The 26,757-nt window shown below is 51.0% G+C and overlaps 2 long non-coding RNA genes and 2 other non-coding genes across 4 annotated transcripts in view; 2 read left to right on the top strand and 2 right to left on the bottom strand.

Moving 5' to 3' along the window:
* LOC127041588 (uncharacterized) overlaps nt 1–18,687 on the top strand; it is a 271,683-nt gene extending 252,996 nt beyond the window's left edge. The window contains exon 3 of the long non-coding RNA XR_007771682.1: nt 18,588–18,687. This is a non-coding gene — a long non-coding RNA (uncharacterized LOC127041588). The remainder of the gene's footprint in view (nt 1–18,587) is intronic.
* LOC127041589 (uncharacterized) overlaps nt 1–26,757 on the bottom strand; it is a 244,742-nt gene that overhangs the window by 173,609 nt on the left and 44,376 nt on the right. The window lies entirely within an intron of this gene.
* TRNAA-UGC (transfer RNA alanine (anticodon UGC)) lies at nt 10,480–10,551 on the top strand. Its single transcript has one exon. It is a non-coding gene; the product is annotated as a tRNA-Ala (tRNA).
* TRNAS-GCU (transfer RNA serine (anticodon GCU)) lies at nt 25,239–25,320 on the bottom strand. Its single transcript has one exon. It is a non-coding gene; the product is annotated as a tRNA-Ser (tRNA).

The following is a 26,757-nucleotide window of genomic DNA, read 5'->3' as shown; positions in this document are numbered from 1 at the left end:
TTCTACTCTCATGTGTGGCAGAGTCCTCGTAACCCCAACAAGGCTGGGCCCAGGAATCTTGTCATGCTCACTTCAAAAGGGCTACAGGGAGATCACACACCAGCATCTCTGGAGTGTCAGGGGCAGGTCACAGTCTCTCCCTCACATGTCCCAGGCCTCCTTCCCAGGCCCTGGCTGTGCTGCAGGGACACAACGGGCCGGACACTTGCTCTGGCAGTGGGCCACATGCTCTAGGTGACAGGACCCTTGTTTCCCAGTGGTCAGCCCCCATGTAGGGGATATGATCCCCCCACCCCCGAAGGTCTGGCCTGCAAGGCCTCTCGATTGGTGGCATCTCCTTGTGCTGGGCCTTCTGACCAGGGTCCCCTCACTCTCCCCAAGCTGCTCACTGCACCCACCTCCAGCCCCAGTGCTGCTGCGACCCTGCCCTCCATCTCCCCTGCTCTGCTCCTCTGGCCTCTCTGGCTCTGCTTGCTGCAGCACTTCTCCCAGCACAGATCTGCTCCCTGGGCAGCTTCTGTGGCTCATTGCTGCTCCGGCTCAGTTCCTAGCATGGATCTGCTCTGGTTCTCCCTGGCTAGCACAGCTCTTCTCCCCGCCTCTTCTCGGGCTCCTGCTTTCTCCTTAGCTTGGTCCCACTCTGGCCCAGGTAGTTTCCAGCTCACACAGATGATGGGATCCCCTTCCCTGGTGACTCCCTCATTACACTGCCTGGCCTGGTCAGTCGGGCTAACTTTGGAGCTTTGGCCTCTCCCCATTGCTCCGGGGGACTGTCAGTCTTAGGGTCCTGATTTCCTATTGATCCTTCCCCCTTCTATTGGTACTGGGGAACTAGCCAACCAAAAACCCAGTGAGCTTTAGTAAGGGGCCAACAGTCCTTTACCACAAGCTGGCCCCGTGAGGGTCACTGATGTGCAGAGACAGCAAGCATAAGCTGGTGCCATGGTGTAACGGGCAGCACTCAGGACTCTGAATCCTGCATTCTGATTCAGATCTCAGTGGGACGTTATGACAAACCCCTAGAGCTCACAGTGCTTAACTTCCCTGTCTCCAGCTGCGCAAGAGCAAATCTTTCTCCTCTTGCTGGGTGACTTGCCCTCTAGAAGCCTGGTTGTGAGGACCACAATGGGTTGGGCCTCTAGAACTTGCTACTTTGGTTGCTGATAACCTGCAGTCCTGTGGTTTGACCAGATGCTTGGGATTCTTGCAGCTTTGCCTGATGCCCACAAGTTTGGCCATTTTGCTTGCAGCCACATGTTGCCTCTTGTCCACATGGCACTTGAAGGAAGGAGTGCCAGGGCCAGGCTTGATAGTCAGGGGCTAGGCAGGATGGAGGAAAAGTCCCAGGCTGGAGCCCAACACACCTTTCCTGCTCTGGGCACCTAGAGCAGAGGCGGCTGGTGCTGACAGCTCCAAGGGAAGGCTTAAAAGCTGCAGAGCAACTGAGGGAGGGGCAAGAGGAGGGAAGGACCAGGGCCGGCTTTAGGAAGTGCGGGGCCCAATTTGAACATTTTCGGAGGGGCCCTGGCAGGGATGACTTAAAAAAAAAGTGGAAAAAAAAGCCTTTCATTTCTTTCATGTATTATTTACTTTCCATAACTATATGAATAATAAAATTATATATTATATACATTGCATCATATATGCTGTTGTTTGGCTATTAATGACCGTCATTTCACATGTGTGGGTCCCCGCCACTCCCTGGGGGTGTGCACATGTGTTGGTCCCAGCTGCTCCCTGCCTCCCTCATTGAAGCAGGTGTGCAGGGTTACTGCCCTGGAAACTGCAGGGCAGCAGTGGACATGGGGCTGGCTGGAGGCAGGGCAGGGGCTGACTGGAGTAGGGTCTGGCTGCAGGCAGGGCAAGGGGTGTGGGGCTGGTTGGAGACAGGGGGTGTGGGGTGGGCTGGCTTCAGGCAGGGCCGCAGGGAGGTGCAGCAGGGGTTTGCAGGTCTGGAGACAGAGGAGTGTGGAACTGGCTGGCTTCAGGCAGTGGGGTGCAGCAGGGGTTGACTGGAGACAGGGCAGAGGGTGTGGGCTGGGCAGGGTGTGCAGGGCTGGTGCGGACAGCAGTGTGTGGTAGGCTGGCTGGCTTTGGGCAGGGCTGCAGGCGTGTGTGGCAGGGGGCTGGCTGTGGGCACGAGGTGTAGAGCTGGCTGCAGGCGGGGGCGGGCAGACTGCTGTGGGCAGGTCAGGGGGTGCAGCAGAGGCAGCTGGAACCCAGTCCTTTAAGTAGCCCCCAAACCCCTTTCTATCCCACCCCGGACCTTTTAAATAGCCACGGGAGCGCTGGGGAAAGCATGGGGGAGGCGGGGCTCCGGCGGCTATTTAAAGGACTGGGGTGGCAAAGGCAGCTGGAGCCCCGGATCCCTTAAAAAGCCCCCGGAGCCCCTCACTGCCTCAGGCTCTGGGGGCTATTTAAAGGACCCAGAGCTCCAGCAGGGGTCACGGGGCTTGCCACGCTCTGGCCGGAGCTTCAGCCGGGGTCGCGGGGCTTCCTGCGCTCCAGCCGGAGCCACCAGGCTTGCCGCACTCCGGCCGAAGCATGGCAAAGCCCCGTCTCCCTGCTCTCCCGGCTGGAGCCCCAGCTGGAGCGCGGCAAAGCCCCGCCGCCCCGCTCTCCCGGCTGGAGCCCCAGCTGGAGCGTGGCAAAGCCCCGCCACCCCGTTCTCCCGGCTGGAGCCCCAGCCGGAGCGCGGCAAAGCCCCACCGCCCCGCTCTCCTGGCTGGAGCCCTGGCTGGAGCGCGGCAAGCCCCGCCGCCCTGGCTGGAGCTCTAGCTGGAAGAGCGGGGCCGCGCCGTGCTCCCGCCGGCGCTTCGCTCAAAGGAGTGGGACCATGGAAGACCCCGGAGCAGACCGCAGCCGGGGACCGGGGTAAGTTAAAAAAAAAATTAAAAAGGTGCCTAAGGTGCGGGGCCCTCTTAGGCGCGAGGCCCGATTCCCCGGAATCGATCGAATCGGCCTAAAGCCGGCCCTGGGAAGGACCATGCTTATGCGTGGCCAGCAGATAGCCACAAAGACACCCGGTCAACCTGCTCCCTGCTGCCTGGCATGCCAACCCCCCCTGAAACGTGCTTAATACACTCAGTGATCAGCAGGGAAACCTGTCAAAATGTGTGTGCGAGGAGAACCTGCTTGGCCTGGAAGGGAGCGAGGAAAAAGAGCGAGTGAAAAAAAATAACCAGCGACAGAGCGAGACCGAAAAGAACGTGAAAGGTAGAGAAAGAAATAAAGGGAGAGAAAAAAATAGAAAAAGAAGGAAAGAAAGGAAGAGCATGAAAGGTAGAGGGGAAAAAAGAAAGCAAGAACATGCAAGCTAGAGAAGGAAAGGAATGAAAAAGAAGGAATGAAACACAAGCGCTAGTTGAAGCTGGAATGGGACAGTCAGAGAAAGGACAGACTGACCCGTTAAGCAAGGTTGCACCCCAGATTCTCCACGTTGGGGGGCACAGGCCCCCTATTTCCATCCTGGTCCTGCTTGGGGGGACCATGCATAGGTGCCTATTGACACCCCCATGCTCTGTGGAGGGGGGCAAGTCCCGCCATACCCTCAGGGCCGCTGAAAGCGGGTTCAGGCCCCAATGAAAAAAATTTTTCAGGCTCCCCAGCAAGAGTGGACCAGCTAAACGGGCCATGAAGCCAAGGAAGCCAGGCCCTGGTCCCTCTTCTGGAGCACCGGGCCCCAGTAATCTGTACTGGCTTTCCCCTTGCATGGCAATGGTGGTGCACTCACGCACTGGCACGCCTTTTAGTATCATGACTATTTATCTGTACAATAGCAGCACCTACAGAAAGCAGGGCAGACTCAAACCCCTGTTGTGCCAGGGGCTGCACAGACACAGAGACAGTCCCTGCCCCAGCTGAGATCAGGGCCCTGTTGGGCCGGGTGCTGCCCAGACACAGCGAGAGGTAGGCCATGCCCCAGAGAATTTACAGGCTCCATATCCAAAAAGTGGGAGGAGAAACAGAGGTCCAGGATCACACAGCAGCTCACAGAGTAGAACTCAGGAGTCTTGGCTCCTCCTGCTGTAAACACTAGACCCCACTCTGCTCCCAGAGATGGGGCTAGAACCCAGGAGTCCTGGCTCCCCAAAAGGGGGGGGGGGAGTGGTGTCTAGTGGTTAGAGGAGCCAGGACTCCTGGGTTCCATTTCCAGTGCTGAGATCAGGCACCAGTGCTCCAAGCATGTGCTTGGCGGTGGCACTCCAGCCCCTGCCTCCTCTCTTTTGGGGCGGGGAGGCATGGAAAAAGCCAGGAGCCAGCCCTGAACCAAGATGGTCCCTCTCAGCTGAGGCTTTCAGGCTGAGCTGGGACTGACCCTGGAATTCTGGCTTCAGTAGCAAGATGGCGCTCACGGCAGCCTGAGGTGCACAGGCTGGACTGCAGTTCAGGCTGCCCTGCCGCTGGGGAGCCGGAGCGTCACCCCCGTAGGGCGGCTCCAGGCACCAGCAAAGCAAGCACCTGCTTGGGGCAGCCCATTTGCAAGGGCAGCAGGGGAGCTGAGAACCAGTAGGGGGCTCTGGGAGCTGTAGTTCCTTGGTTAGCTCCCTGCCTATAGAGCAAGCCCTGGAGCAGGGAAAGAACTACATTTCCCAGCATTCCCTTGGCCACTACCAACTGGAAAAGAAGGAGGGGGCCTCATGCGGCAGCGTGCTGTGAGTGGAGAGTTGCACTGTGAATGGAGGAAGACCATATTTTAACATTCAAAAGAACAGGACACTCCAGGGGGAGGGAAGCCCCACCCTGCCCCCATCCACTGCCTCCGACTGCCCCCCCACAGAAACCCCAACCCATCCAATCCCCCTGCTCCCTGTCCCCTGATCACCCCCTCCCGGGACCCCTGCCCCTAACTGCCCCCCAGGACCCCACCCCCTATCTAAGCGCCACTGGTCCTTGTCCCCTGATTGCCCCCTCCCGGGACCCCTGCCCCTTGGAACCCCACCCCCTTTCTAAGCCTCCCTTCGCCTTTTCCCCAACTGCCTCCTCCTGAGACCCCATCAACTTCCCCCCCCAGGACCCCACCCCCTACCTGTCCCCTGACAAACCCTTGGGACTCACATTACTATCCAATCGCTGCCTGTCCCCTGACTGCCCCCCCCACCTCTGACCCATCCAACCCCCCCTGCTCCCTGTCACCATGGACACACACTAATGCACAGCCGTGAGTGTGCTGGGGGAGCTGGTCTGAGCTATTTGAAGTGACAATTCTGTGAGAACAGAAATATTGTGTAGTGAAGCATCGGCACATCAAGTAGTTGTGGGTGAGTGGTTAAGGTGATGGACTAGAAATCCACTGGGGGGTTTCCCCATGCAGGTTCAAATCCTGTAAACTACAGAAGCATTAGTGTGTTGTTGTTGTTGTCTTAGTGCCTGAGCATCCATGGAGCCAAATTGGGTGTCAGTCTGAGGCTGTCTACCCTTAAAATACTGTTGTAGCACTGTGGAGTAGACAGTTGCTACAGTGAGGGGAGAGGTTTTCCATCCCTGTAGTAGCTGCATTGACAGAACAATCTTTCCTTTCATTTAGCACTATCTAATCATGGCTTAGGTCAGCTTAATTATACTGGTCCTGGGGTTTTTCACACCCTGAAAGACGTACTTGTTAGAGGGTTTATCCCATCAACCTCCCATTCCCTTGTCCTTCTCACGTGACCAGAGAGCAGCAATGCACGAAGCTCAAAGGTGCAAACAATTCAATGTTTATTGGGGTAAACTTCCAGCAAGAAATGATTCCAATTTCCTTCCTCAGTATCCCCCTTCCCAGCTCTGACACCACAGAGGCTTGCCTGTGTCCCTGTTCCCCTTCCCTGTTCCTATTCCCTCTGTTGGCAAAACATAATTCCAATTCCCCTACCCCAATTCCCATTCCCATTCCCCCCCTTACTTCCTGATTGACTGCAGACTATATAGTAAAACTTGAGTTCTGCTTAGCTCTATCTTAACCAATCATTTTACTGAAATGTAACTAACCAATCATAACATATTGTAACATGATTATCTAACCAATTATACCCCACTGCCTTAATTGGTTTACACCCAACAAATTAATTATACAGCAGGCTGAAACAATCACAGCACCAGATAGAGATTATACAGACAAGCAATAGCAAAGTGGGGACTACAGTGACAACAAAGAAATGAGAATTTCACACCCCTGCTATTGACCAGTGAGTTGTTCCCAGATAGGATGCTATCCTGGTAGAGGCTGGTTGCTTAACTCTCTGGCCCCCAGGGCAGGATATTGAGGTTCACCATTACTGTTTCAGAATGCCAGCACCCATCTTTTGTTCACTTAAAATGTGAGCAGGGAGATTCTAACACCTCAGAACTCATGGCTCTCCAGGAAACATGTAACTTTAGGTCCAGGTGAGTGTGTCTAAAAATCAGCTGTGCTGTAGAAGGTCTCTAGGAGTTGAAAGAGATGTGCCATCTCGACCTCCCTAAAGAGTTCATCAACTATTAATGAAAACTAGGATTGATAAGTCATATTCTTTCTAGTATCAGGATGGTGGACTGGTCTAAAGTGCTAGTTATAAGACTTTTTCTTCCAGTCCCATGGGTGTTCTGGTCTCTGCATAGAGACGTGGTTTCACATCCCACTCCTGACATTACGATTTAATTCTATCTGGAGAAAATGGCCTCACTTCAATCTCCTTTGGAACAATAGAACACCATTTGCTTAGGTTTTCTATTCCAGTAGCTGTGAGAGAAGCTCCAAACCAGGGGGAAACAGGGCCTGTTTTCTCGACTGATCAATTTTTTGTCTTCCTTCATTCCAAGCCATTTCCTCAGATACGTCCATATTTCCCACACTTTTATGAAACATTAGGCTCATCATTTAATTGCCACACAACTGTACTTATGAAGTGAAGTGAAACACAACATTTTTTGGATATTCTTGCAGAAGAGTTTTGTTTTCTGACCTGGAATTGAACAGGGGCTACCCGAGGGGGACAATGCTGCTCCCTTTTCTTGACTCATCCAAAAAACAGAAGTTCGTGGTGCCCTTTGTTTCCTTGTTCTTCAAACACCTGTCGGGGTGGCCTAGGGAGACTTGGTCCTGACTCTCGGGGTCCCTCCCTGCCCTACCTTTCTATATGATTCTGTTGTGTGGGTTTGTGCTCTGTCGTTGTTCCACACTGAGCTGTTTTGCACAGTGTCACTTTGCACTCTGATGCATTGTTTCGTGTTGTATGGTTTTTGCACCGCCTTGTGTTGTGTTGGTTTGAGCTGAGCTCTTTTGCAGTGCGTCATTTTGCCCCATGGGGCGTTCATTTGCATGGTGCTGAATTGTCGGACTTTGCACTCCTACGTGTTGTCACTTTGTGCTGTGGAATGTCAGTTCACGCTGAATTGTTAGATGTTAGATTGGGGTGTTTCCACTTTTGTTGTTGTTTGTATTGTATTGCGATGGCATCGAATTATTAAGCTGTATGGCTGCAAGGGCCCTGGAGAGGTCATGAAATCCAGCCCTCTCTGCTGAGGCAGGGCCAAGCAGAGACGATGCATTGGGGCCATGTGGGATCAAGTGCCCCCAGCAGCCGGCCCAGGCAGGGAGCAGAAGGAGGGAACCAGAGCCAGAGCAGGTTGTCTATGGGACCAAGTATATGCAGAGTATCCTTGACAGAGGTTTGTTCAACCTGTTCTTAAAAACCTCCTAGGACAGAGACTCCACAGACACCTTTGGGAGCCTATTCCAGAGCTTAACTACCCTCAGAGTTAGAAAGCTGTTCCCAACATTTAACGTGAATCTCGCTGGCTGCAGATTAAGCCCATTACTTCTTGTCCTACCATCAGTGGACATGGAGACCAATTGATCATTGTCCTATTTATAAAGACTAAACTTTTCCCTCTGCAATCATCCGTTAACTGGTTATTATCCCCTCTTCTTGCCTGGTGTACAATGGAAGAGGAGAAAATACTCTCTTAACAGAGGATGCAAATGTCAGTTTGTTCTCTCTTCATGTTTTAGTGAAGCTCAGAGAGAAGAAGAAACATGACCTGCCAAAGAGCATAGAGAGTTTGTTTCATTTTGATCTGTGACTATTAGCAGAAGAGTGACACCTAAGGGCTGTCGCTACCACCCACCATGGGGCTTGGATTTATGATGGTGGGATTAAGAGCATCATGCTCTACCAACAGAGCTAGCTAGATTTAAAGTCAGTCAACTGCCCAGACGCAGTGTAGAAGGTGCCCTGAAGGTTTTTATTTGTGAGCTGAGGTTCCCTGTCTGACATTTACCTTCTTTCCTGGTTTATTATGTCTCCAGCGAGCAAACCAGAGCTGTCACAAGGCTGGTTAGATGCTGCTTTCTAGACCAGAGAGCTGGGGTTGATTTAGCATGCTGCCGCCATCAGCTGGTCAGAGCAACCAGGGCGGGAGGTCGGAATTTAGGATTCTCCCACCAAGGGAGGTGCTGTTGGACTCATCTAGTGGGGGAGAGTCTGAAAAAGATTCTCGGTTCCCAGAGAGGGGGCAGACAAGCTGGTGCCACACACATTTTCACAGGGAATCAGTCCCCGCCTTGGGAAAAACTCAGAAGAAGCCCAGACCCAGGAGTGTCAGAGAAGGGAATCACTGTTTGCTTTAAGAGATGGGTGAGGGAAACCTGCAGGTCCTTAGATCCCTCCAGCACCTGATAGAACCATTTGTGGGGAAAGTCTGGGGAAGCCAAGGAGAGGGAAAAAGGCCTTGCAGCTGTTGTGCAATCACCATGCTCTCAGCAGAAGGGTCCGGGGAGCTCTGCTCTCAGAACACACAAGGTGACAAAGTTCAGAGCCCTGTTGCACGGAGTCAGACTGTGATCAGCTCACAGTGAGAGGAAGCAACACCCCTCCCTTGGTCTCTATGCCAGAGCTCCTATCGTCTGAGTGTCCTTCCTGCAAGAGTCGGCTGCTGAGAGGGTTGCGATGGGGTAAATGAAGACAGAGGAGGATTGTTCCTCCTGGTTATTTTTTGCGTGGCTCTGTGATCCTGCTGGAGGAAGCATCCTTAGAGTTTATTTCAGTGGCTTGTGTTGGGCTGAGGTTGTGACCCTGAGTACAGGGGTTCCTGTACTCTCTGTTCTTAACCCCTCAGGGAGTGGACAATGGAGTACTGTCAGAAAGTGGATAGAAAGTAGCCTAAGAAAGTCTACCATAAATGAGAAAAAAAACAACATTATCAGCTCCCTGGTGGTCTAGTGGTTAGGATTTGGCACTTTCATTACCAAGCCCTGGCTTCAATTCCCAGTCAGGAAAAACTGACTTCCATTAAAAAAAGCTTCAGTCATTCTTCACTTGCAATGTAAATAAATTTGTGGCTGTTTCCTGATTCCCCCATCTTCCCAGTGTCTCCATGGCAGGGCTGGCTCCGGGCACTAGGGATGGCCAATGGAATGGGGAGGCTTCTGTGGCTATTGGGTCCTCTCAGTCTCTCTTGGAGGGAAATACTCACTGCCAAAAGTGGCAGAGGTAGAGCTGCCGCTGATTGCAGCTTTTTTATTTTTTGTTTCCGCTTGGGGTGGCAAAAATGCTGAATCTGGCCCTGTTCCATGGAAGACAATTTGTTAAAGGACTCAGCCTGAGTCCTTAGGTCTTAATCCTGAAGATATTGTCCCATCATGGGGCCATTTCCATCCTCTCTTTCATACAGAAGCACAATTTACCTTGCATAGCCACAGGAACAGCAAGATCTTTCTCTGTCCCTTGTGCAAAGCAGGGGGCCAAATTCCATGGAAACAATGGATGAGTTGGGGCCCTGGGCACATCCAGCCCTGGCAGTGAGATGTTCCCTCCCCTCTTTCTTTATGCTCCTGTTGTTATTTCATGGATTGTCTGGGATGGGGGAAAAGCTGAGTTCACTCCAGGTGAAGGGTAAAAAGGACCCTCAAAGTCTCAGGACCCAACCCCTGCTACCAGGATCGCTGAGGTGTTGGGGATTTGATTAGGAAAGGGACTATGTGAATTGTCAAGGTGGGGAATGAATAACAATCTACAACCAGATCCACCTCATTAACCCCTGACACAGGCTAATCCTGCTGCAGCTAGAAGGGAAACTGGGAGTGATTCTTTCCTGTTCAGCCATGGAAACAATGACCCAACTGCACCGCAGTGAATGTGCTGGGGAAAGTTGGACTTCACAGGCAGGTGGAAACACCTAGAACTCCCCACCCCACTTCTGCCACCAGGGTGAGGTGTTGAGCTGCTCACAGCATACCCCACAATAACCTTACAGCAGGGGATTGCAGCACCCCCACCACCCAATGCAGGGGAGAGGGCTTAGTGTATCTCTGCACCCTGAGTCCAGGGCACAAACTCTCTCTGCCCCACACATAGAATCTTTCCCTGCTGCAAAGTGAGTCCTATGAACAAGTAACCTCCAGGAGAGCAGGCCTGGTCCTCAGAGAGGGGAATGGGCTTCTTGTGAAGCTTATAGGTCACTGGATGCAGTGAGGACAGGAACGCTTTGAGTATAACCCATAGCAAACACAACCTTTCTGGGGATGTAGCTCAGTGGTAGAGCACATGCTTTGCATGTATGAGGCCCTGGGTTCAATCCCCAGCATCTCTAGGTTCATTTTTTCACCTTGCTGCTTTGCTCATGCCCAGAGGGGATGTAGCCCACCAGTATCCCTGCACCAGTTTCAGTCCTGCTCAGTGAGGGGCAAGTGCCAATTGCTTGGAAGGTCTGGGGGGTTTGTGCTCCAAAGTCACCTTGGTACATTTAAGATTCCCTCTCGCTGTGCTGCTTGGGACAAGGGTAGATGAGAAGGGCGAATCCTCCAGCACTGGAGGGAAAGGTCCCATCTGCTCAGACTGAGAGGCAAGGAAACAGAGGGGCAGTCAGTGCTCGGAAAGGAGAGAGGTCAGTGATGTACACCCAACAGGGGGCACTGTCTTTTTGAGTATCACAGGGGTAGCTGCGTTAACCAGGATTTGTAAAAAGCGAGAGTCCTGTGGCACCTTATAGACTAACAGACGTACAGGAGCATAAGCTTTGAGGGGTGAATCCCCACTTCATCGGATGAATGTAGTGGGAATTCTGTGCCTGGCTAGCCAACTACAAAAGCAATTTCTTCTCCCTTGGCGTTCACACCTCAGCTGCTAGAAGAGGGCTTTATCCTCCCTGATTGAACTAACCTCCTTATCTCTAGACTGATTCTTACCTGCATATTTATACCTGCCCCTGCAAATTTCCGCCACATGCATCCGATGAAGCAGGTATTCACCTGCGAAAGCTTATGCTCCAATACGTCTGTTAGTCTATAAGGTGCCACAGGACTTTATGTCTTTTTGAGGTGAGTGCAGCTTGCTTGGGAGGTGCTGAGGATGGATAGAAAAAAGGCTGGAGTCAATGACAGATGAGACCAGAGAAGGGGAAGGGGAATGGCAGCCCCACAGAAGGTCCTGGGTGCTCTGATGCCCCAGTTATTGCACCCTGGCCTGTCGTAGAGAGAGAAAAGACACCGAGGGACCCATCCCCCATAACAGTGATCCCATGGACAAGAACCTGGTTGGAAGTGGGATGAAGTTTCCCTCTGGGCAAAGTGGAGCTGAAATCCCTCAGTGTCCTGGAATTTAAGCAATGGAAGCTTCAAACTCTGCAGGGGTGTGGGCTGAGGTGCATCAGCAGAAGGTTGGGCTGGACAGAGGCGGCAGGTTTGTATAATTTTTGGTGGTGCCCAGAATGGGACCAAGTCCTGCCCCCCCACCCCACACCTGCCTAAGGCTCTGGGAGGGAGTTTGGGTGTGGGAGGGAGAGGGGCTGGGCTCTGGGAGAGAGTTTGGGTGCAGGATCTGGGCTGAGTCAGGTGGTTGAGGTGCAGAAGGATGTGCAAGGAGCAGGGTCCTGGAAGGAGTTTGGGTGCAGGTGTGGGGTCTGGGTTGGGGGTACAGGAGAGGATGAAGGGTGCAGCATTTACCTCGGGCATCTCTCGAAAGCAACCCGCACCCTCCTCTGGCAGCAGCCCCTAAGCAGGAGGGCTGGGGGCATCTCTGAGCACTGCTGCCCACAGACTCCAGCCCTGCAGCTCCCATTGCCACAGTTGGCTCTTGGGGCGGGGACAGCATGTGGAGACCCCCCACACACAGTTGTTCTTCCTGCAGATGGGGGGCAGCAGGGGATCTCCCCTGTTTGGAGGAATCTCTCTGGGCCCCACTGTTAGGTCTCCATCCTTTCTCCCCCTAACCACGCACACCCCTCCTCTCCCCGTTATCAATGTTTTACAGTGACCCCTCCCTCCGTTTGTAGGATACAGACTCTGTGACAGAGACTGACTGCGGCTCCTCTCTGCATGGCCCCAGTGGGAAGGAAAGAGACTGGGGGGGGCAGAGAAGATGGGCAGAAGGAGTCAAATGGGGCTAAACCAGAATAGAGGAGATTTTCTTCCTGTTAAAACGTACTGGAGTCTCATCACTGAAAAGCCGCATCTTGAATTAGGTTTGAACCAGCTGCTTTTCAATTACCTGGCAAAGGTGTGAACCACAGAGACTGGGAACTGCCTGCTTCCCAAATCCATCTAAAAAGCATCTGCAATGGTGCAATTGGTTAGTGCAGAAGGGCAAGCTGCTGGGATTATAAATTCAAGCCTTATCTGGAGCCCTGGATTCTGTTCCCCATGTACCTTCCCCAGCTTGTTCCTCTTACCTGTGTAGTTTGCTTTGCTGAATTCCCATGGAAAGTGCCCTGCTAGGAAAAGGAGAGTAAGTTCCAAAATGTGGCAGTAGGTGCACAGCTTGGAAACATCCCCGCTGTGCTGCCATTAGTTCCAGGAGATTGTTCACTGGCAGGGCAAATTGATTTCTCTGCTGCTGAGAAAGCTGCCAGGACAGGTCTGTGGGCACCAGAGCTCCCTGCTTCTTCCAGCACACCCCTGGCTCCTTCCCTGCCCCAGTCACCGATGTAGGAGGGTCCTATATGCACGGAGCCTAAAGCTTTACCAAGTCTTCTTAGTGCAGTTGACAGCATGTCAGTCTCATAATCTGAAGATTATGAGTTCAAGCCTCAGAGGTAGCAATGGCTTCTGCTCCCTGCTTCAGATTCTCCAAAGGAAATCAGAAAAAAGAAACTAGAGGAGAGTGGTTTCTAGACACCCTGCACCCATCTAACACACACAGAGAGACTTTTCTATGGCATTATCTTTTCCTTCTCTGTGCCATTTGTATTCTCCATAGAGCAAAATAAAACAAAAACATGCAAGTCCAAGCCTAATACAGCATGAAACTCAATACAGATCAAGTCTCACCCTCAGAGATCTTCCAATACTCTTCTTTCGCAGACTAGACTTATTTCTTGTCTGGGCCCAATCTTTTCACCAGGTATAGTCTTTGTTCCAGCTCAAGGTAGCTAGGGGATTTCTCATGACTGCACCCACCTTTCTTCTGTTCCATCCCTTATACAGCTTTGCTACAAGGCAGGAATCTTTTGTCTCTCTCCTGGGGAAAAGCCTCAGGTTTAAGATGGATTCCTGTACCAGGTGACATGGTCACATGTCCTGGGAGACCCCAAGCCTTCATTCTTCCTGGCCTAACTCACAGATGGTGCAGGACAGAGCCATCTCCAGTCAATTGTTCTGGTTAATGGGAGCCATCAAGAGTCCAAACCACTATTAATGGCCCACACTTTGCCTCATTACAATAGGACCTCAGAGTTATATTTCATATTTCTAGTTTCAGATACAGGAATGATCGGTTCATACAAATAGGATGAACACACACAGTAGATTATAAGCTTTGTAATGATACCTTACAAGAGACTTTTTGCATGAAGCATATTTCAGTTACTTTATATTCACACTCATTAGCATATTTTCATAAAATCCTATGGAGTTCAAAGTCACAGCAGGAAAAGGGTTTTACTGCGGCACCTGGAAGCAGTTGAGTGTCATGTTCAGGCTGTGGTATGAGTTCCTCCAGATTTCTCATAAGCACACAGGGAACTTAGCAGGTCCTCTCGATACAGGAATGGCCTAGATACGCTAAAGTGATGGGAATTGCATTTTCCTTTTTAATTTTTGTATTTCCAATGACATTTCTGTATAACTGTGTTTTCTCCTGGATTTGATATTTAACTAAAGAAAGAATAAGGCCTCAGGGCGCCAGATGGAGGAGCAGGCTGGGGCTAGGACTGCTAAGAAAGCAAGAGTAGCAAGTTTTCTGTATTGTTTCCTGCCCTCAGTTTCATGACTAATTTCTCTTCTTCATGAAATTTGCCATTTGTCCATGTGAGCCTGGCTAGTTCAGTTGGTAGAGCATCAGGCTTTTAATCTAGGGTCTAGGCTTCAAGTCACTGGTAAATGAAAAAGACAGTTTTCCCTGTAATATCCTCCAAGATCTTCAGAAGGTATCTCTTGTGGACTCTCCTTGACTTCAGCTTCTCCTTTCCTAGTAAGGGCCATGTATTGCCTAGGACTGAAGGGGCAACTTCCTCACATGCCTACTGGTCTCTCAGTCTGGTTTAAGAAAGGCCTCTGGGAGCTGCAGCAAACTGCTGCAGAACAACTTGGTGAGCAAATGCAGGGTTGCCTACACAGGGTCATCCTTACCAGAACTCAGCAGAGGTCTGGGTGTTCCTTATTGGTCCCATGGTGTAATGGCCAGCAGTCAGGACTTTGAATCCTGCAATATGAGTTGAAGTCTCAGTGGGATCTGAGAGCAATTCCTGTGGCACTTAACCCTACTGGATCTTCCAAGGCTCTGTCTTGCTTTCTCAAAGGCCATGAAAGTCTGTCTTTTGCCCGCGAGCTGTTGTGACTTGAGCACAAGAGGGGATGTTTGATCCAGAAGTCTGGCTGTGCCTGGAGTCCTGTAGGTAGGGATGCGAGCTGCATTTCCTCTGAGTCCTGAAGCTGGGCTGCAGCCTGGCCTAGGAGGCAGCCCTATTGGTTGACCTACTGGCCCAAAGTCACTTGTGCAGTGTTGGTGTCCACAGGAATGCTAAAGGGCCTAAGGGAGGGAGGCTCAATACTCCTCCCTATCAGTCAGGGCAGAAGAGGAGGGCTGCAAGAGTGGGCAGGCTGATGAGCTGGGCCTTCTAGCATTTGGTTGGGGACGAGGTGAGGTACGCGAACTGGGAGAAGCGGTTGCTGGCCTGTGAGGAAAGGCTCAGCCAATGGCATAAGTGGACCTTGTCATTAGCCTACAAAGTTGTGATGCTCAAGACCTATCTTTTGGCTGTGGGGAATTTCCTCAGCCATGTGTTTCCCCCTGCTCCATGAGTGCTGCTGAGACCAAACACAAGGGCCTTCCACTTCCTGTGGGGCAATAGGACATCCCTGCCTAGTCAGGAGACATGTGGCTTTTCTGCCGTATTAGAAGGGGGGTTGGGTTTGGTGGGCTTTGAAGTCTTGTACGGCTCTCTCAGTGGTGTCTGAGCTGGAAGGCAGGTCAGGCCCAAGGGAAATGGTGGGGCAACCACAAAGAATGCAACTGACTCTTCCGATATGGTTGTATTATTTTTACCCCACTGGGTGCAGCACCGGGTATGGGATGGCCAATGATGAGGGAAGGGGGAGGCCCCCCCTCTAGTGTTCTACTCTCACCTTACACCCTACACGATTTTCAGTGGGTGGCTAGGTGGAAGGTTCTTGCAGGATGGCTTCATCCGCAACAGTGGCTGCCCTCTCAGCAGCTTCAGCCACAGCAGCTAGCCCCCCCCCCCGCCCTCTTTGGCTCAAACTGAACAGAGGTCAATGTACTACTGGGTGAGACAGGCCAATTTTAGGGAGCTTCCTCTGAAGGTGAGCAACTGTCCCCAGAACTTACTGACAGGCACTTTAAAGTATTTGCAAATGTGCATGGTCGGCATGTGCAGAGCAAAAGCTGCCCAGGGGCACTGTGTCAGGCTCTGGCACCACTTGAGACAATGGACCATCTTCAGCCACAAGGTGAGCCAGGATCTAAGGCAGGAATGGGGTGAGGAAGCAAGTCAAGCTGAGCAAGGCAGCCAAAATTCATCTTGCCTTCGTGGGCGCTCACAATGATGCCATTTTTGTGTGCCAGGGCTGACAAAAACATCCCAGACAGAGAAGCAGCAGGCTAAAAAAGCAGCAGGGTTATTCTGTCTGCTATCCAAGATCCATAAACCTGGAAATCCTGGATGCCCCATCATTTCAGGCAACGGCACCCTGACAGCAGGATAGTCTGGCTGTGTAGACTTCCTCCTCAGGCCCTATGCTACCAGCACTCCCAGCTATCTTCGAGATGCCACTGACTTCCTGAGGAAACTACAATCCATTGGTGATCTTCTAGAAAACACCATCCTGGCCAGTATGGAGGTAGAAGCCCTCTACACCAACGTTCCACACAAAGATGGACTACAAGCTGTCAGGAACAGTATCCCCGATAATGTCATGGCAAACCTGGTGGCTGAACTTTGTGACTTTGTCCTCACCCACAACTATTTCACATTTGGGGACAATGTATACCTTTAAGTCAGCAGCACTGCTATGGGTACTCGCATTGCCACATAGCATGCCAACATTTTTATGGATGACTTAGAACAACACTTCCTCAGCTCTCATCCCCTAATGCCCCCACTCTACTTGCCCTACACTGATGACATCTTCATCTTCTGGACTCATGGAAAAGAAAACCCTTGAGGAATTCCACCATGATTTCAACAATTTCCATCCCACCTACAATGTCAGCCTGGACCAGTCCACACAAGAGATCCACTTCCTGGACACAACTGTGCTAATAAGCAATGGTCACATAAATACCATCCTATATTGGAAACATACTGACCGCTATACTTACCTATGTGCCTCCAGCTTTCACCCAGACCACATCACACAATCCATTGTCTACAGCCAAGCTCTAAGATACAACCACATTTGCTCCAACTCCTCAGACAGAGACAAACACCTACAAGATCTCTATCAAGCGTTCTTACAAGTACACTACCCACCTGCTGAAGTGAAGAAACAGATAGACAGAGCCAGAAGAGTACCCAGAAGTCACCTACTACAGGACAAGTCCAGTGAAGAAAGTAATACAACCTCACTAGCTGTCACCTTCAGCCCCCCAACTAAAACCTCTCCAGTGCATCATCAAGGATCAACAATCTATCGTGAAGGATGATCCCTCACTGTCACAGATCTTGGGAGAAAGGCCAGTCCTTGCTTACAGACAGCCCCCTAACCTCAAGCAAATACTTACCAGCAACCAAACAACATAAACACTAACCCAGGAACCTAACCTTGCAACAAAGCCCGTTGCCAACTCTGTCCACATATCTATTCAGGGGACACCATCATAGGACCTAATCACATCAGCCACTCTATCAGAGGTTCATTCACCTGCATATCTACCAATGGGATATATGCCGTCATGTGCCAGCAATGGCTCTCTGCCACGTACATTGGCCAAACCAGACAGTCCCTACATAAAAGCATAAAAGGACACAAATGAGACATCAAGAATTATAACATTTAAAAATCAATCTGAGAACACTTCAATCTTCCGGGTCACTTGATTACAGACCTAAAAGTCGCAATATTACAACAAAAACCCTTCAACAACAGACTCCCATGAGAAACTGCTGAATTGGAATTAATTTGCAAACTGGACACCATTAAATTAGGCTTGAATAAAGCCTGGGAGTGGATGGGTTATTACACAAAGTAAAACTATTTCCCCATGTTTATTTGTCCCCCTACTGTTACTCACATCTTCCTGTCAACTGTTGGAAATAGGCCATCCTGATTATCACTGCAGAAGGTTTTTTTCTCCTGCTGATAATAGCTCACCTTAACTGTTCACTCTTGTTATAGTGTGTATGGCAACACTCATTTTTTCATGTTCTCTGTGTGTGTGTGTGTATCTATAGCTATATCTTCCTGCTGTATTTTCCACTCCATGCATCCGATGAAGTGGGTTTTAGCCCATGAAATCTTATGCTCAAATACATTTGTTAGTCTCTAAGGTGCCACAATTACTCCTTGTTCTTTTTGCAGATAAATTAATGGAGGTTAAGTCCATGAATGGCTATTAGCCAGGATGGGAAAGGAATGGTATCCCTAGCCTCTGTTTGTCAGAGGGTGGAGATGGATGGCAGGAGAGAGATCACTTGATCATTACCTGTTAGGTTCAGTCCCTCTGGGGCACCTGGCATTGGCCACTGTTGGCAGATAGGATATGGGGTTGGATGGACCTTTGGTCTGACCCAGTATGGCCATTCTTATATTCTTATGAAGGGAGGGGCAGAGCACTGCAACAGAGTTTCTGTAGTGTAGTGATTATCATGTCTCCTTGACACGCAAAAGGTCCCTGGTTTAAAACCAGGCAGAAACGTGATGGCTTCCTTTTCCCAGCTCCTACTGGCCTGTCCTTGTATGCTTAATAGGTGTGTTATACTTCCCTCCCTCCTGCTTTTGTCTCCTCTCCCTCTCTGAATACCTGTGAAGTGGTTTTCCCCCTCCCTCTCCTGGAATGCTTGTGGGATGAATTGGCTGGTTGAACAGCTAGAAGAGCAGAAGAGCTTCCAGGTAGACAAGGTGTCTGGGACTGTAATTAGGCAGCACTCACATACCCAGAGCATGGACACTGACCAAAGTGGAGCGTGACCAACCAGATGCAGCCAAGTCATCTCTAGTCGCAGGCCATTAGGTGCAGGTCCTTAAAAGGAGAAGGGGCCATGTGCTCAGGAGTCACTCACAAGCTTGTACCTCCAGTGAATGCCCTTTGCCGGGATTGCCTGGCCAGTGGTTCTCTGCATTGTATTTCATTGTGCCTCCGAAAGACTTATCTTCATTGCACCGTCCATAGCTGCACTGTGGGACACTTACCTTGCAGAATCCTGACATCTCCAGTGCTGTGCCTGTCCTGGAAGCATGAGTATGCAAGTGTGAGTGTGACACCCCCGCTTCCTCTTTTGAACTTAGCTGTCAGTATAATAAACCTGCTGCTTTCTGCCAAACTCTGGTGGGTCATTAGTCCTCCCTACGCTTACTAGCTGGCCCAATTTTGGGTAACAGCTGCAATAAGCTCAACCCCTGCAGGACAGAGGGTGGTAAAATGAGCTGGGAAAAAGCCTTAGCATCAGCAGGTGAAAACTAGATGACCTTGGCCAGTCACCTTTTGAAGCCTTGTGGCTTAGTCTCCTCTGCCCGTGGAGGTTGCCCTATGGCGGCCGGCTCTTCCTGCTGGCTTCCTTTGTGTGACTTGCCAAAGGAGGGAGTGAGGCAGGAATGGGGCAAAAGAGGAAAGTCTAGCTGAGGAAGGCAGGGCAGAAGCTAAGCCCATTTGTTCTGCAACGCCTGAAAAGCCTGGGGAGGTGTGGTTGGCTGCTGGGAGGTAGAATCCTGTGCTTACCTTTTGGCTTTCCAGGGATGGCTACTTGCATCCCAGGAGAAGAAGGATGGTTCTGGGTGAAAGGAAAACAAGCAAAGGTCTGGGAGGAAATTTGGGTGTGGGATGCAGGCTCTGCGCTGGGGGAGCGGGCTGGGGTGCAGGAGGGGGGGCGCTTACCCCGGGCACTGCAGCTCCCAAAGTGACTGGTACACACAACCCTGGGGGAGCAGGTCCTAGGTGGGCCGTGCCAGGGGGTCTCTGTGTGCCGCTGCCTGCAGGCTCTGCCCCCAGAGCTCCTATTGGCTGCAGTTCCTGGCCAATGGAAGCTGCAGAGTTGGTACTAGGGGCAGGGGTAGTGAATGGAGACACTCCCTGCACCCCAGGGGATGCTGGGACATGCCGGCCATTTCTGGGAGTGACACAGAGGGATGGAGGCAGAGTGGGCAGGGAGCCACCTTAGTGCTGCTGGCACATCTCTGCACACCCATTAGGGGAAGGGGGCAGAGGTCGTCCATGTGCTGCCTGGGGTAGGGGCAGTGCACAGAGCTGCCTCCCCTACTGGGTCTATTACAGGAGGGGGAGGGTCTTTTGGCCTGTAAGGTGCAGCAGGTCGGACTAGATGATCACATTGGTCCTTTCTGACCTTAAAGGCTCTGAGCCTAAAAGGGAGAGAGAAGTAAAGGAAGTTTTTTAAAAAAACCCAAACATTGTAATACCAGATTAACTCCACCTGCTCATTGTCTAGTCCCACCCCTTTCTTCCTCCATTGTGTATTGAATGACCTGCAGAACATTGATTCTCTCATTCCATTGATAAACTCATACAATGTGACTGAAATTAAACTAATTCCCAGCAGATGAAACATCACATCACTGTACTGGCTGGGAATCAAACCCTGGTCAACTACTTGGAATATAGCTATGCTCACCACTATACCACCAATGCATCTGGTAGAAGTGTCACTTATGCTTGCCCAATGAGGCTAGACAAGCATTGAGGAGCTTTTCTGCCCATTAAAATGAACTGGATTCTCATCACTAAAAAAAACCACCTCCATATTCACTTGAGTTTGAACCATCAGCCTTTCAATTAGCCACCAAAGTTGTTAATCACAGGGTATGTCTACACTATGGGATTATTCCAATTTTACAGAAACCAGTTTTGGAAATAGATTGTATAAAGTCGAGTGCACGCGGACACACTAAGCACATTAGTTCGGCGGTGTGCGTCCATATACCGAGGCGAGTGTCAATTTCCGGAGCGTTGCACTGTGGGTAGCTATCCCATAGCTATCCCATAGTTTCGGCAGTCTCTCCCACCCATTGGAAATCTGGGTTGAGATCCCAATGCCTGATGGGGCAAAAACAGTGTAGTGGGTGATTCTGGGTAAATGTTATCACTCAGTCCTCCCTCCGTGAAAGCAATGGCAGACCATCATTTCGCACCCTTTTCCCTGGATTGCCTGGGCAGGCACCATAGCATGACAACCATGGAGCCCGTTCAGCCTTTTTTCACCGTCACCGTATGACTACTGGATGATGCTGACAGACACGGTACTACAGCACTACACAGCAGCATCCCCTTGCCTTTTCAAGTTAGCAAAGATGGTTACCAACCATACCGTCCCGTCTGCTGCTTTGCAAGTTGACAATGACAATTACCAGTTATACTGTACCATCTGCTGCCGTCATGGGTGCTCCTGGCCGGCCTCGGTGAGGTTGGCCAGGGGCGCATGGACAAAAATGGGAATGACTCCCCAGGTCATTCCCTTCTTTGAGTTTTGTCTAAAGGGAGGGTCAGTCCTGTCTAGACTATCAGGCAAGCCTACTAAAGAACCAGAGAGGGAAATGGCTTCTCCAGGTCAGAGCCCCAGACATCCTGCAGAAATGATGAGCTGCATGCCATTCCAGGGGGTGCCCCTGCAACAACGCCACCCTTTGCTTCCCTCCTCTGCTACCCCTCCTGGGCTACTGCAGCAGTTATCCCCCCATTTGTGTGATAAAGAATGCAGGAATGTGAAACAACACTGACTTTATTGCCTCTGCAAGCAGAGCTCAAAGGGGGCTAATACCGCTGAATTGCAGCCACACTAACCCTAATCCGACATAGCAAATTCTGATTTCAGCGCTACTCCCCTCATCGGGGAGGAGGACAGATATCAGTATTAAGAGTCCTTTATATCGATATAAAGGGCTTCGTTGTGTGGACAGGTGCAGGGTTAATGTGATTTAATGCTGCTAAATTATATATAAACTTGCAGTGTTGACCAGGCCAGAGAGAGCAGCAGGTTTTCCCTTCTGTTTCCCACTCTTGTTTTCTTGACTAGTTCTTCTCTGCACCAAGCTGCTCTTCTACCTTGTGAGTCTGACAAGCTCAGCTGGAAAAGCATCAGACTTTTAAACTGAGGGTCCAAGGTTCAAATCCATGGTCAGGTGATGAACTACTTTCCAAGAACTTAAACTGTCTCTCTGCAGTCCTCTTTGACATAATGTTTTCTCTTCAGGATTTTCCCTTTCCTCAGAAGGGCCTTTTTGTGTGTGGGTTTGAAGGGGCAACTTCCTGATAGCCCCTCTGTCCTTGCAGCCTGGAGGAATAAAGGCCTCTGGGCATATAGCATGTTCCTTACCTGCACACACACACACATAGAATATCCCTAGGAATTAGAATCACCTGCTGCTTTCCCCTGTACTGCTGGATCCCCAAATGACGATGCTCTTCAGCCTAAACCCATGTCCCCTCTTTTCCCAGTGCCCCTCAATCCCAAACTTCAGTCCCTCCTATGCACACTACTTCTTACTCCCAACCAGAGCCTACTCCTCTTCACCCTTCTCCTCTGTCCCTACCCACAGCCCCCTCAATCCCAACCCATGCCCCCTTCTATTCCCAGTGCCACTCAATCCCAAACCACGGCTCCCTCCTTCCCTCCAGCAGCAGGTGCTTCAGACTCTCTCAGGGAGATTTTCTTGCAAGGTTTCGTGTATGAGTTTGCATGTGGATTTTACAGTATGTTGGAAATATGTTGGATTGCTTGCCGAAATGATCACTTTTGCCTGGTGTTGGATTCCCAGCCTCCTTGTTTTTGGAGCAGGAGAAATAAAGCGTTGTTATCCTTGTTGTGTAAATTGAGGGCAGCACAACTGTGCTCGGCAGACCCCGACTGAGGGACTCAATCTCAGTTCAATAGCACTTGCTAGGCAGGGGACAGTGGTTCCAAAGCCAAATGGGCTGGAGCCTGGGTCTTAATACTAAAATTTAGGGATTAGATCAGTGTTAGGACAGGGTGGCTGTGGAGGGATGAGTGAGTCCGCAGACAACATAGTGAGAATAGTGCCTTCTTATTTTCCCCCCTTTCCACCCAGGATGGCATGTGAACTGTACAGAGGCACCTCTGGGCTTGCACTGACTAAGGACAACAGCTGTGAGTAGGGTGCAGAGAGGGGATGGCTCATGTTAAAGGACTTTTGGTTGCTGGACTTATGAACCGTAGGGAGAAGGACACTGCCCAGCTTATTTGGGGGGTGGGTCTTTTCCTCTTGGTTTATGTTTATGCGTTGGGGCTGCTGACATGACTTCTGCTAACCCTGGGCTTACATTGCAATGTAGACACACCCTGAGAGGGCATCTATAACGTAATAAAAGCAGTGTGGCCCGGCTGGCCTGGATCATCTGACTTGGACTCCTGGGGCTCAGGTTGTGAGGCTAAAAAGTGCAGTGCAGACATTTAGGCTCAGACTGGAGCCCAGGCTCGGAGACCCTCACCCTTGTGGGGTCTCGGAGGCTGGGCTCAAGCCCAAGTGTCTACACTGTAATTTTATAACCCTGCAGCACAAGCCCCACAAGCCTGAATCAACTGACCCAGGATTTGAGAATAGTGACTTGGGTGTGTTTATGACAGTGCAGACATAATACTACGCTATGTCCACGCTGCAGTGAAACACCCAGGGCTGCCCCATGCCAGCTCAGGCTCCCGAGGCTTTGGCCGTGGAGTGGTAAATTTGCAGTGTAGATGTCTCAGCTCAGGCTCAATACTGGGCTCTGGGCCCCCTCAAAGTTGGGAGGGAGTTTAGCAAGCAAAAAAGGTAAAACCGCAATGAAGTATTACCCTGGACTCAATGGCATTTCTCCATTGGTCTGTCTGCTTTGGGGCAGGGACAATAGCACATCCTGCTGCATTCATTATTTCATAGGGTGGTTTAGGATTTTCATTCTCAGACACTGGGCACAAAGCAGGACTCAACCCTCGGCATAAACTAAATGAGCTGGCCACAGATTCTGGCAGCCACAATGAGCATTTGGTGTGAGAGCTCAGACCTGCCCCTGTCCCAGAGGGAGGGGGTCATCCATGAAGGGACTGGACCACTGACCTACCAGCTCCTAACTCCCAAACGTTCAGTAACTCTGTTATCAGTGCCTGTGTGTGTAATTTAAACCATAAGAAAACCCACACTGGGCTAGACCAAAGGTCCTTCTGACAACAGCCAAGAGCAGATACCCCAAAAGCCACTCAACAGGGCACCACTGGGAGTTATTATCCCTGCCTCAAAAGCAGACAGACCAACGGAGAACTGCCATGAGTCCAGGGTAATACTTCCCTGCGGTTTTACCATTTGCACTTGCTAAACTCCCTCCCAACCTTCTGAGCTCCTAGACCTATCCTAGTGTTATGTCTACACTGTGATTAAAACACCCAGGTCACCTGTCTCAAAGCCCATGTCAGCTGACTCAGGGTTATGGGACTTGGACTGCAAGACTATAAAATTACAGTGCAGACGTATGGACTTGAACCCAACCTCTGAGACTCCACGAGGAGTGAGGGTTTCTGAACCCAGGCTTCAGTGTGAACACAAATATCTGCACCACAGTTTTTAGCCTCTCAGCTTTAGCATAATGAGCCCAAATCAGATGACCCAGGCCAGTCATGCTGCCATCTTTATCCTGGGAGAGATGGATTCTAAGGGTACGTTCCCATTGCAATGGAAGCCCAGGTGTGGCACGCTGTGCTTAAAGCAGCACCCTGCAAGCCCCATATTCACCACTCTCATATAGTGATGATACGTTTTGAAAAAGGCTGCCTGGTGAGGTATCATTTCAAAAATCTTGAACTGTTCATTTGTTGAACCTTAATGTCTTCTTGCATTCTATGGGCTCACATTGGTTTGGGAAGTTATGAAGTTTGCTCTGTGTGCATTACAGAAATATGTTATCAAGTTGGGAAATACCCCCCACCAGCCTTTCAGGTGCGACAAGGGAGGAGCCAGACTCACTGCTGGCCTATTAAAGGTGGCTACAGTCCCAAGGACTATTCCAGGAACCGTGTACAATGCAGACTTCATCGAGATAACACAGCAACAATGGACACTGCTTGACTCACGTCATAGCAAAGGAGCTTTCTAGAAAGTTGGAAGAAACTATGAAAGAGGGGAAGAGACATCATGACTTGGCATCTCTCCCCCACAAATCAACAGCTGGAAACACACCTGGATGACAAATCTGATTCATAAATCAGAAGATAATAATAATAATGCATTCAAACCAAAGTCTCCAAATAGCTAGTACTGGTTTTTCAGCTGAAAATTTTCAGTTTGGGGAATTTTGTTTTCCCAGTCAGACCTTGCCAAGGGAAGTAGAGAGAAAATGTTTGAGTTGCCTCCTTCAGAACAGCTTAGCCTAGACACTCTAGCTGTGGGTCACTGTCATGGCCTTGCTGAGAACTGGGGTATTTTAATACTTTGGGGAGGTCTCAGGGTGTTTGGGGGAGATAATGAGGCTGTTACCTTTTGAGATAAAAACTAAGACATACAGGACTAGAGATTATTTTTTTTAGAAATCTGAGATTTAGACATTTTATTTAAAGCAGAGGGGTTTCTGAGCAAGCTTTTGTTTGCAGGAAGCAACATTGTTTGATCTGTCATTGTACCAAAGGGGGAGATGGTTATCTAGAAAGGAGGAGTGAAGACTAAATGCATCCGATGAGGATGGGATTCGAACCCATGCGTGCAGAGCACAATGGATTAGCAATCCATCGCCTTAACCACTCGGCCACCTCATCTGAGATGTCAGGATGTGGAAAGGATGAGAAATCTAAGGCCAGCAGAGATAGGGACACTAAGGTGTTTTTAAATACTAAGCGGAAGCAGGGGCTGAATGAGCTCCCCCCTCACACCTAGTGACCAGCTGTGGGAAAGGCTTCAGGAACAGACAGTGTTTGCATAGACACAGCTACTCTGCCTAGGTATGCAGCATCATGGGGCCGCTTCCCCAAAATGGCCAGTTTTAGCTGGTGGCGGGTTACAAATCACTTTAGCACTGAGTGGTATGAAATGTTATTATCCTTCCTGCATGTGTGAAGGGCAGCAGAACATACTTAGTCGGTCCTGCTGGGTGAGGAATAGCTGTTATTGGACTGCATAGAAGTGATTCAGAATGTCACCCTAAAGCAGTGGTCCCCAAACATTTCACACTGTGCCCTCTTATCCATGGCTGTGGGCCCTCGGAGCCACAGTTGAAAACTGGGGCTGGGAGTGGGGTGTTGCTTGCTGAAGAGAGGGGTGCAGACAGGGGTAAGGGGGTTGAGGCCGAGCTGGCAATCAGGGGCCCAGGCTGAGGGTGGGGTTGGAAAAGAGCTGGGACAGAGTCGGGCTGACTGGTGCTCCCTCCATTCAGGCTGGCTCAGCCCCTGAGGTGCCCCTATGAATCTTCCTCTTTGTTCCCCTAGGAGTCATGCCCCACATTTTGGGGACCACTGAACCCTACACGTTAAGCAGGGGCTAGTGATGCCAAAGCCCAGGGAAAGGGAGAACAAGTGCAGGGGCCCCAGCACTGGAACTAGGCCCCCTCACTTCTGTCTGTGGCTCTGCCCCCTGCCACACCTCCACCCACGGCCCCATCCACTATGTCACCTCTGTTCCACCACTTCCCCCACTAGCCCCACCCTGTCACTCCTTTACCCCTGCCCCGCTGTGGCCCCAAGATCAGAGAAGCTCTGTGCCCCTGCTCCAGCCCCCGGGCCGTAGCACGGAGTGGGAGTTCCTCCAGCCCTGGGGCTGACATGGGGGAGACTTTTCCAGGGGGGACATAATTTCTCCAGGGCCCCCAGTCATGGGCTCCACTGGCTCCTTGTCGATGCAAGGTTTGGGGAGGCTGAGCCCACCCAAGCCTCCATTACGTGCTGCCCAGGCTACCACTGCTCAGTGTGTGGCCAGTCTCCCTGTGTTCTCTGCTGTTCTTGCTGGGGAGCTTGGCTGGCCTTATGGGGGGGGCCCCCCAGCAGCCGCCTAGGGCTCCAGGGGGTCAAAGGGCACCGTGTGGCAGTGCGAAGGTGCTCACTGCTCTCCCCTGCCCCAGTGCTCCTCCATGGCCCCATAGAGGGTTGAGGGGAGCGAGGTGCAACCCTATGTGCTCCATGCGTCCTGGTCACTTTCCCCACCTGGGCTGTGCTGTGAGGGGAGCATCAGAAGCTGCTGCTCTCTGCCCTCCCCTTATGCAG

Source organism: Gopherus flavomarginatus (assembly GCF_025201925.1).
Source record: "Gopherus flavomarginatus isolate rGopFla2 chromosome 13 unlocalized genomic scaffold, rGopFla2.mat.asm SUPER_13_unloc_3, whole genome shotgun sequence".
Classification (NCBI taxonomy): Eukaryota; Metazoa; Chordata; order Testudines; family Testudinidae; genus Gopherus; species Gopherus flavomarginatus.
This window is presented reverse-complemented; position numbering and strand designations above follow the sequence as displayed.